Source organism: Dasypus novemcinctus, chromosome 1 (assembly GCF_030445035.2).
Source record: "Dasypus novemcinctus isolate mDasNov1 chromosome 1, mDasNov1.1.hap2, whole genome shotgun sequence".
Taxonomy (NCBI): domain Eukaryota; kingdom Metazoa; phylum Chordata; class Mammalia; order Cingulata; family Dasypodidae; genus Dasypus; species Dasypus novemcinctus.
The window spans coordinates 162,299,646-162,311,942 of NC_080673.1; positions in this window are offsets into that span (position 1 = coordinate 162,299,646).

The window sequence follows — 12,297 nt, forward strand, 5'->3', positions numbered from 1 at the left end:
GATTATGTTTGTAAACTGATCTGTTCCTCTGGGTATTATCATTCCCTTTGATTGTATTAGATTCAGCTGAGATGACTTTGATTAATTATATTAAAATTAGGGCTTTGATTCAACCATGTCATTAGAGCAACTCAGTTTAAGTCCCTGCTCCCTTCATGAGCTATATAAATGGACAATCAAGAAGACACACAGAAGCAGAAAAGCAAGAAAAGAGGAAGGGAGCTCCATGGACATGGAAGAGGTTCCTGCAACCCCAGGAAGAGAGATGAGCTATTCACCTGTTAGTTTACAGCTGACCTGGTGAAGAGAACAGCTGAACCCAGAAAGAAATGAGTCCCAGGAAAAGAGGCAAGCTCTATCCCAGACATAGCTGAGATTGGAAGAACCTGGACCCATGGAACATTAAGAGGAAGAGGAAGGCTGAACCCTTGCAGACATCACCTGCCATCTTGCCTCAACACATGGTAACAGAGTTTGGTAAGGAAGTAACCTTGAGTTGTATTCTGTAGGGCCTTGTAACTGTAAGCTTTTACCACAAATAAATACCCTTTATAAAAGCCAACAGATTTCTGGTAGTTTGCATTAACACCTTTTTGACTGACTAATATAGGGTCAAAATATTGAACATAGAAGTTGGGATGCTGGTAAGGAATGTGGAGTTAAGTCCTACAAAATACAGTGTTTCTGATTTTGACAATGGAAATATTTTGGTAATGGATGGTGGTGATGGTAGCACAAGGTTTGGAATCTTGTTAACAACAGTGAATTGTATATTTTAGTATGCTTAAAAGGAGGAAATGTTAGGCTACATGTATAGTAGTAGAATAAAAATTAATAAAAAGACCCATAGAACTGCACAACGCAGTGTTCCTTAGGTTAAACCATGAAATGTAGGCAATAGTACAATTATAAATAAGTATCATCATCAGTTGAAACACATGTACCACACCAATGCAATGTTTTAACAGTAGGACAGTTCATTGGAATTCGGGATTTTTTGCTTGATTTTACATAATATAATAATTTTACATTCATCATTGATTATTTCATCAACCAATACATGATGGAACTGTGAAGTTCAACAAATTAAAAAGTCCACAAGTAAGTGAATATTTTATTTGCCTAAATATTAGCATATAGATACTGCTTCTAAATTTTATTCTTATGAATAAGACTGAACTCCAATAATAAGTTTTAGGTAAGATTTGTGGTAAATATTTAATGCTTCTTTAAGTAATATATAATCTATTCATTTATAAGCCTCAGTTTTACTCTGTGTATCTTATATGTGTGAACATTAGGTCTTTTGGTAAGTGGCCTACATGTTGGAAGAGTTATTCAAAGAGCTACTGATGACAGGGGAGCAGAGATATAAAGGCATAAGAGCATTCTACCAGAAAGCCAGGTTGTGTCTACAAGAATGTAAATTATTTATGTCTCTTATTCTTTCACTCTAACAATTTTTGAGCAGATTTTTTTTCATAAATTGCAATGACATATTAATCCATTAATTAGTATCTCTAATTAGTCTCTCTAAATTCTAAAATAAATTTTAGAAATTCTACAGTTTCTAAAGAATTGTAGAAATTTTTTTCTACAATTTTCAAAGAATGTACTAAATTGGTAAAAACTAAACTTGATAAAGACATTTGAATATTTTATCTTAATACATATTAAAGTACCTTATGCAGTAAGAAGTTGGCTTTAGTAGTTGGCTTGTTGGTATTAAGGTGTCCTGGTTTGAGGCTGTATGTACTCCAGAAAAACATATACTTTAATTTATTCCTGCAGGTATAAACCCATTTTTTGTAGGATCCTTTGATGACATTATATCCATTAAGATGTGACTCATCACAATCAGGATGGATCTTAGTCCTATTGCTAGAGTCTTTTATAAGAAAGTGAAATTCAGAGATAGACAAAGCCATGAAAAACAAGAGGCTGAACATCAGTTGAACCCAGAAGATAAGGGAGAGACAGGAGACACTGCCATGTATCTTGCCATGTGACAGAGAATTCAAGGATCACCAGCAGACAGTCCCAGAATGTTGGTCTTTGGGAAGAAAACACCACCTTGATGATGCATTGATGTGGACTTTTCCTGACTCAAACCATGAGTGAAAAATTCCCTTTTTATTATCCTACCTCATTTCATGGGTTTTGTTTGAATTACTTAGGAAACTTAATCAGATTTTGGTACCAGGATTGAGGTGCTGCTATTACAAATACCAAAAACATATGAACCACTTTGGTATTGGGTAATGAGTAGAAGCTGGAAGAATTTTGAAATGAGTGATAGAAAAAGTTTAGATTGCTCTAAGAGACTGTTGGCAGAACTATGGATGCTAAAGGTATACTTCTGATGAGGTGGTAGATGGAAATGATGAATTGTTATTTGAAGTTGGAGGAAAAGTGATCATTGTTTTGCAGTGACAAAAACCTGGGAAAAATTGAGTTCTGATGTTAAATGGATGGCAGAAAATGAGAGCGATGAACGTAGATTTAGGAGAGGAGATTTCCAAGCTAATGTGGAAAGTGCAGCAATTTTATTTCTCCTTCCAACTTATAGTAAAATGTGAGATGAGAGCTGAATTCATGGGCACAAAGAAACCAGAAACTGATGATTTGGAAAATTCTGAACTTCTGAATAGCAAATCCCCAGAAAATTGATAGTACTTCAGCTGAGAGTTAATGGAACAAGATCCAATGCAAGTCAGGATAGGAGGTTCAGTTATCTAGGAAGAATCTGTGGAAATCCTACTGTGTATTGACTTGTCCTTAGTGTACTCAAAACCAACAAGTTATATATATATAACTTGCATGTACCAAACCACTGCAAACCTGGGATTAAAAGAGACAGAGAAGGGACAAACTGAAGGAAAAATGACTTCAGGGGCAGAACCATGGAAGCTGAGGTCTAGACCTAGACCAAAGACATCTTTTCAGGCCAAGAGAGTCTGCCCACCCATAGGTGTGATAAGGTAAGTCTGTCTCAGTGCTTGGGGAGAGTAGGTGTTCCACGCCTTGTTCAGGAGTTCTCCTACCCAGCACTTGAGAGGGTAGATCTTATGTCCCAAGGATTCTGGAGAGTCTGACCACCATACTAATGCTAAGACAGGGTGGAGCCTGTGCCAATGAATTGCAGAAAGTCTGGCAACCTCCTCAGTGCTCTGAGAGCATGGAGGCTGTGTCCTGGCATTTGTGGAAAGTTTGGCTGCAAGCCCAGTGCTTGGACAGGATGGAGCCTTCATCCCAGTGTTTTAGGAAAGCATGGCCACAGGACAAGCATTTGGAAGGGGTGTAGCTGCTGTAGCAGGCCCAGAGGATAAAACATCATCAAGGCATAAATGACTTTCAGACATTGGTTTAACAATTGTAGGGACCAATGAACCCTGTATTCCTTTATATATGCCTGTCTTTCCATTATATATTAGAAGCAAATATCTTGTTCTCTAGGTTTTGCAGGTCCACAGGAAGAGGGGAATTATACTGGAGGATACCATATCCATTAACAACTATAATGAGACTATGTACTACACATTGTTGCTGAAATGACTTAAAGCTTTTGAGATAATGTGAAGGAACATTGTTGCTGAAATGACTTAAGGCTTTTAGGGGTCCAGAAGGTGGTGTGTGGTGGTTTGAATCTGTATGCACCCCAGAGAAGCATATTCTTAAATATAATCTATTCCTGTGGCTGTTAGCCCATTTAAGTAGAACCTTTTGATGAGATTGCTTTAGTGAAGATGTGACCCTCCTGGATCAGGAGGGAGTATCTTTTAAGAGAATGAAATTTAGATGGAGAAAAAACCACAAGAAGCAAGAAGCAAAAAACAAGATATAGACAGAGCCTAGAAGAAAATGGAGAGACCAGGAGATGTCGCCATGTGCCTTGCCATGTGACAAGGGAGCCAAGGATGGCCAGGAGTCAGCTGGTATTGCAAAGAAAACATTGCCTTGATGATGCTTTGGTTTGCACTTTCTTCTAGAGTCAAACTGTAAGTGAATAAATTCCTATTGTTTAATCCAACTCATTTCATGTTAGTTGTTCAAACAGCCTAGGAAATAGAGACAATAGGTACAATAGAAAAAGGGATGCTTACAGCATTAACTTTAATGGAACATTGATTACAGCTCTTGTTATCATTTGTAAACTCTGCTCAACAGGTTTATACAGAATATCATGCATAAAATTTAATATTTTAACAGTGCTGTTTGGGATCAGTGTTGTTTAACTTTACTGTTCTGCTTTAAATGTCAAGGATATTTTGGAGAAAATAGCAACAAAGAAAATGTGATCAGATCAAGGCCAAGAGATAGCAAGATAGAGAAAACGTATATCTCTCTTATATGCTGGTAACCTCCTTCTTAACTTCTGATATTTGAGTACCACTCTGAGTTTGACCAATGGTGTCTCCTCCTCACTTCCATGCCTCTGCTATAGCCAATAATTATAAGACTCTTAAAACTCCCATATTAATTTATTTGATCCTTAAGCAATTCATTTTTTTACATTTTATTGTAATAATTTATGCATATTTATTTCATACTCTTTGTAAATTTTCTCAAAGGCAAAGTGCTCATTTATCTTTATTTACCATATATCCCTTATAACTTTCCTTTGTACATAGTTACTTATTAATATAGAGTTGAATAAATCAAAAGAAAAGGGCATTGTGTTTGTAAGATATTGAAGAGGTACCATTGATCATATTTGGGACTCCTTCGAGATGCACAGAGTTGATTGATTAGGTTATTAGTGCAAACACCTCATTGTGAGGAGAAGGATGCACTCATTACTGTAGTTATTGAGAACATTTTCAGTGGAAATGTCAAGGGATTTTGATTGTAGATCACTTTGGATTTACAATTTTTTTGTAATAAACTTTATTTTTCAAGAAGTTTTAGAATACAGAAAAATTACATTGAAAGTACAGAGGAGTACCATATACCCCATTCCCTCCCCACCCGTATTTTCCCTTATTAATACCTTCTTACATTAGTGTGGTACAGTTGTTACAAATGATGAACCAATTCTGAAACATTGTCGCTAACCAAGGTCTATAGTTTGCATCACAGTTTAGACTTTATGCTGTACAGTTTCATAGGTTTTGACAAATGTATAATGATATATATCTGTCATTGCAGTATCATACAGAACAATTCCAGTGTCCTACAAATTCCCTGTTTTCCATATATTCTTCCTTCTTCAGAATCTCTGGTAACCACTATCTTTATATCAATGTTACCAGTGCTTCTGTTACCACACACTAATAACTAAAATAACAATAACTCTACTTTGGTTCTGGTTGCACTCCTTCCCCCACCCTTTGTATTTGTTCATTCCTCAATCTTGAGTTTGGGATGATGTCTGTTCTGCTTCAGATTGAGTGTGGGCTTAGATAGTATGGGACAGATGTTGCAGATATTCCTTGTTTTGTGGGATGGAACTTGCCCATGATCAGCATTCTGTTAGTTGTCCTGGGTGAGTCCAATGTACTGGAGAGTAGGTGTTGGCTGCAACTCTACTGGGATTCAGGGCTCAACTGATATATGAACAGGTTGAAGATTTAAGTCTCTGACTCATATATTTAATGGATATAGTGATAACTATAGGTTCAAATAAAAGGGGTAAAAGAATCATGAGTAAGTAGGGAAATTACAAAATGCCTAACTTTGTTATATTGGGGAGATAGATTATTGTATATTCCAAAACAAGGCCTGCTGGTGGGGTGCTGATTTCATGGGGCAGTGTGCCTTGCCGAGGATCCAGATGTCCCTAGAGTCCTCAGGAACACTTTTGTTTGAGGTTTTGTTTACTGTGGCAGTTAGTGAGATCTACCTGAAGTCTGCATAAGTGTAACATCTGGAATAACCTCCTGAGTCATTTTGAAATCTCTTAGCCATGAAAACTTTTGTATTTAATATTTTCCCCCTTTTGGCCAAGGTCTTTTAACAAATATATTGCTGGTTGGCACTTGGTGGTAATACCTTGGTTCCAGGGAGGCTCATCCCTGGGAGTCACGCCCCATATTTGGGGAAAGATAGTCAGTTAATTCGCAGTTTGGCTTAGAGAAAGGACACATTTTTTTAACATGGAAGTTTTCAGGAGGTAATTCTTAGGCATTCATTTTAAAAACAATTTCTTGAAGTATATCATTCATACATGAACATTTATATAAATAAGTGTATAGAAAAGTTGACCATAAGTATATAGTAAAAGTTGTAAACTTACAAAACAAATGCACATAACTTCAAACAGGGCTCCCATATATTACCCCACTGCATTTTTATGAAAATTTGTAAAAAATTATGAAAAAGTATTGTCAAAGTATTACTACTTTGGAATTATAATTTTATTGCTTACTTTTGAAAACAATACTTCTAGAAGGTAATGGATATGAGGTGAAGGATTTTGTTTTCTGTGGAATTAGAGCAATTACTATTTGGTAGTACTTGATAACATGACTGATGGAGCGGAAACACTGGTTTTAATATCCATAAATCACAGTTACATAGGAAAGCTCATTACAATGGCCTAGAATAAGTATAGAAGTCAAGATTCAAACACTGGTTTCTCTGTTTATGACTCATTTCAAATGTTTCTCTGAGCCAGTTTCCTTGACTACAGAATGAGATCAATCACATACTTTTAAAACATTCCCTTTCCATGATAAGAAATATACATTTTTTAAAAAGATTTATTTATTTATTCATTTCTCTCCCTTTCACCCCCCACCCCCCACCCCAGTTGTCTGTTCTCTGTGTCTATTCGCTACATCGTCTTCTTTGTCTGTTTCTGTTCTTGTCAGCAGCACAGGAATCTGTGTCTCTTTTTGTTGTGTCATCTTGTTGTGTCAGCTCTCTGTGTGGACGGTGCCATTCCTGGGCAGGCTGCATTTTCTTTTACACTGGGCAGCTCTCCTTACGGGGCACACTCCTTGTATGTGGGGCTCCCCTACGTGGGGGACACCCCTACATGGCACGGCACTCCTTGCTGGCATCAGCACTGCGTGTGGGCCAGCTCCACATGGGTCAAGGAGGCTCGGGGTTTGAACAGCGGACCTCCCATGTGGTAGACAGATGCCCTAGCCACTGGGCCAAGTCCGCTGCCAAGAAATATACATTTTGAAGACTTTGTTAACAAATGATATTATGAGTGAAAGATGGATATGACTGAAACCTGCATAAAATTAGATTGCTTCTTAATTTATTTAAGGTATGTATAAATTTTCTCATAAAATGAAAACTGATATAAAATCATTTTATAAACTTGAATATGATGTACACCTGGAAAGTATTTGGGAAGTTATAATACTAGACTTATGATCTTAAGCTGAATGAAATAAATTTGTATAAAATTCATAGAAATAGGTCTACACAAGTTTTAAAAGAAAAAGAATATAAAAGATATTAGTTCCAACAATCTTGATTAATTTTCACATAATCACTAATGATTTAACATATAGATTAGTGATATTCAAGAATATGTGTTATAAATTATTTTAAGTGTGATAATGATCAAGTTACATTAAGAAAAATATTCTCCTCTTGTAGAGATATGTACTAAAGTGTTATGCATGAAATATGGTGACTATGAATTATTTAAAACTAATTTAATGTATGTTTTTCACTTTCTTTTTTAAAATATTTTTTAATTTATTTTTTTAATGTTACATTCAAAAAATATGAGGTTCCCATATACCTCCCAACCCCTCACCCCACTCCTCCCCCCATAACAACAACTCCTCCATCATCATGAGACATTCATTGCATTTGGTGAATACATCTTTGAGCACTGCTGCACCGCATGGTCAGTGGTCCACATCATAGCCCACATTCTCCCACAGTCCACCCAGTGGGCCATGGGAGAACACACAATGTCCGGTAACTGTCCCTGCAGCACCACCCAGGACAAGATTGTTTGATTGTATGGTATTCATTATACTATTCTTTAATATTGGTAAATATTTGAAATATTTTATAATAAAAAGTTAAAGAAAACAATGAAGGGTTAGAATAGAATTTGATTTCTGGAAGATTTTATTTTCTGGTGGCATCACATAGAAACCAGTATATTCAGGTGCAAGAAAAGATTTTCCTAAGAGTTATTTAAATCCTTCCCACTATGAAGTTAAGTAGGGTTGATCAAAATTCATGAAAAGAGAAATAGTGGAAAGATAGAATTATCTGATATATTCCAGCACTACAGGGATATGGACTCCTTGGCCATGTAGGGAGATGCAGCAGGACTAGTAGAAAGCAAGAAGGAATCTGAGGGGATTCAAAGCATTAAATAATGGAGCAGGAATTGTAAGCAAGAATGATAATACTGGGGCGGCGGACTTGGCCCAGTGGTTAGGGCATCCGTCTACAACATGGGAGGTCTGCGGTTCAAACCCCGGGCCTCCTTGACCCGTGTGGAGCAGTGCTGATGCCCTCAAAGAGTGCCATGCCTCGCAGGGGTATCTCCTGCGTAGGGAAGCCCCACGTGCAAGAAGTGTGCCCCGTGAGGAGAGCCACCCAGTGTGAAAGAAAGTGCAGCCTGCCCAAGAATGGCTCCACACACATAGAGAGTTGACACAACAAGATGATGCAACAACAACAAAAAGAAACACAGATTCCTGTGCCGCTGACAACAACAGAAGCGGACAAAGAAGACACGGCAAATAGACACAGAGAACAGACAACCAGAGTGGGGAGAAAGGGGAGAGAAATAAATAAATAAATCTTAAAAAAAAAAAGAATGATAATACTAGTCAGAAATATTGATATGTGAAAAGGAGGACTATTATTCTTCAGCAACATAGGTAAAAATGAACATAGATTTTTTTCCCTTTAATATTAAAACTAATTTTTAATAAATTGTTTACAGTATTTTTGATAATTTTATTAAGGATATTGAGATCTTGATACTTTTTTTCATTGAATTTTTAAAAATTAATTTATTGAAATATATCACCCACAAAATACATACATAAACAATAAGTGTATAGTAATAGTTGTGAACTTACAAAACAAACATATATAATATCATACAGGACTTTCATAACTCACTCTACCACCAACAACTTACATTGTTGTTAAACTTTTTAAACTAATGATTAAAGAGCATTGTCAAAATATTCCTACTAACCAAAGTATTTTCCCCCAACCCTCCCTATTAATATTATCTTTATGTCATTTATATATGAACATACATAAACAATTGAGTGTATAGTAAAAGTTGTGAACTTACAAAGCAAACATGCATAACATCACACAGGGGTCCCATATATCAACCCTCCACCAACACGTTGCATTGTTGTGAGATGTTTCTTATAAATTATGAAAGAATATTATCAAAATCATAGTCCTTATCTTACATTGGGTGTGTTTTTCCCCTAACCCACCTTATTATTATTTTTTAAATGTGTTTTTTATGATGAAAGTTGTAAACTTATAAAACAATCATGCACATATGCAGAATTCCCAAGCAACACCCCTCTATCAACACACCACACTGTGGTGGAACATTTGTTACAGATAAGATAATATCATCTGATTATTACCATGTTCATAGTATACATTTGGCTCACATTTTCCATATGCCCCATTATCAACACAGTACATCTTTGACATAGATGCAAGAATATTATATTATTACTGCTAATCACAGTCCATAGGTCATGCCAGTTGTATTTTTCCCATGTGTTCCCAACACCCTGCAGTAGTGATATACATTTGCTCTAGCTCACAAAGGACACACTTGCATCTGTACCATCATCCACCTCTTGGTTTACTGTGCTATTCAGTTTCTAGATTATTTTCTAGTATTCTGTCAATTGGCATTCACATCCCTAGACTACCATTTTCAGCCACATCCCTATTTACAAACTAGCTATTACTATTTTTACCATCCATTCTATACATTCCCACACTTTTACAGTAAAGCAAATTAAAACTTCTACACACATTAAACTTCAGTAGTCCATCTCAGTCCTTTTCTTATCTCCATTAAGAATCCACCACCTACCACCAGGTCATCTTGAAGATATTTTCCTACAATTTCTTTTAGAAGTTTTATTGTTCTTGCTTTTATTTTTAGGATTTTGATCCATTTTGAGTTAATTTTTGGATAAGGAGTGAGATAGAGTTCCTCTTTCCTTCTTATGGCTATAAATATTCAGCTCTTTCAGCCCAATTTTCCTGAGTGGACTGTTCTGCCCGAGCTGTGTGGGTTTGACAGGCTAGTCAAAAATCACTTGACCATACATGTGAGGGTCTGTTTCTGAGCCATTAGTTTGGTTCCATTGGTCTATGTACCTGTCTTTATGCCAGTACCATGCTGTTTTTACCACTATAGCATGGTAGTATGATTTAAAGTCTGGAGAAGAGAATTTGCTTTTCCTTTTATGATATTTCTAGCTATTCAGGACCCCTTGTCCTTCCAAATAAATTTGCTAATTGTGTTTTCCATTTTTTTTTTAAATGCTGGTGGAAAGTTTATCAGGGTTGCATTGAATCTGTATATCAATTTGAGTATAATTGACATCTTAAAGATATTTAGCCTTCCAATCCATAAGCATGGAATGTTCTTCCAGTTATTTAGGACTTTTTAAAATTTTTTTTAACATTGGGTTGCAGTTTTTCGAATACAAGTGCTTTACATCATTGGTTAAGTTTATTCCTGACTACTTGAGTTTTATCTGTCATATTTTTTTCACCACTCCTTTGTTACTTTTTGTTATTTTATTGATATAATATTCATTTCTGGACTCTCTTCAAGGCCTCTCCTGTCTTTTCTTTTCAGGCTCTAGCATACCCTTTAGCATTTCCTGAAAATCTGGTCTCTTGCTTAGAAACTCTCAGTTTCTGTTTACCTGTGAATATTCCAATCTTGCCCTCATTTTTGAAATACAGTCTTGTTGGATATAAAATTCTTGTGGAAATTTTTCTCTCATAGTATCTTAAATATATCAGACCACTGTCTTCTTGCCTCCAAGGTTTCTGATGAGAAATCAGCACTTAACCTTATTGAGTATCCCTTACATGCTATGCATTGCTTTTCTCTTGCTGCTCTTCGAATTCTCTCTTTGTCTTTGGCCTTTGACATTCTGATGAGTATGTGTCTCGGAGTTAGTCTATTCAGATTTTTTTGGATGGGAGTACGTTGAGCTTCTTGGACATGGATATCTATGTCTTTTAACAGGATTAGGGAAATTTTCTAACATTGTTTCTTTAAATAATCCTTCTGCCCCTTTTCCCTTTTCTTCTCCTTCTGGGACACCCATGACAAGTATGTTTGCACATCATTTGCTGTCATTTAATTCCCTGAGACCTTGTTCGATTTTTTCCATTATTTTCTTCATCTGTTCTTTAGTATGTTCACTTTCAGAGGACATTTTTTCAAGCTCACCAGTCCTTTCTTCTGCCTCTTCAAATATGCTATTATATGATTTCAGTGATTTTTATATTTCATTTATTGCACCTTTCATACCCATAAGATATGCTATTTTTCTATGTATGCTTTCAAATTCTTTTTTGTGCTTATCCAGTGTCTTCTTAATATCCTTAATCTCCTTAGCCATCTCTTTGAATTTATTAAGGAGATTTGTTTGAAGATCTGAAGATCTATGATTATTGTCTCAACTCCTTTATGTCATCTAGAGGCTTATCATGTTTCTTTAACTGGGCCATAGCTTCCTGTTTCTTGGTGTGGATTGTAACTTTTGGTTGGTGTTAGAATCTGGATTTATTCAGGGTGCAGTTTTTCTTTTTAATTTAGGGCTTCCCGCCCTTTCTACCTTGCTGGTTGTGCAGCAGGAGCCTAGGATGTAATTGGTGCTATAAACTGTGGAAGTCAAGCTTCCCTCATTGCACCAGGGATGGATGACACTTCTCCCAACTTTTTCCTTTGCCAGGGGTAGAGACAGAGTTCCAGTTATGTGGAATAATCCACGTTGTGCAGGGCTAGACTGTAGTTGCCCAGAGAGACGGATGAAGCTTTACACCCCTTTCTCCCCTGCCTGGGATTGGGATGGAGCTGCAAGTGTGGGCAGCAATCTATGCAGTGCAGGTCCAAGATGAACACAGTTGCCCCAGTAGATTTTAATTATTCAGTTCATGTCAGCCAAAGGTACCCTCAGCCACCTGGATAGACTGGTGCTGGCTAGCCAGCCTCCTCCCTGCCAGAGGTGGGGCTGAAGCCTATGCTAGGGCTGCAGGCTGATCCGGGTGAAAGAAACCAGTTCCTACTGTCACTGTGATATTTGGTCAGGCTGTTTTCCCCTCAGGCTGGGGGCAGAGTCAAAATGG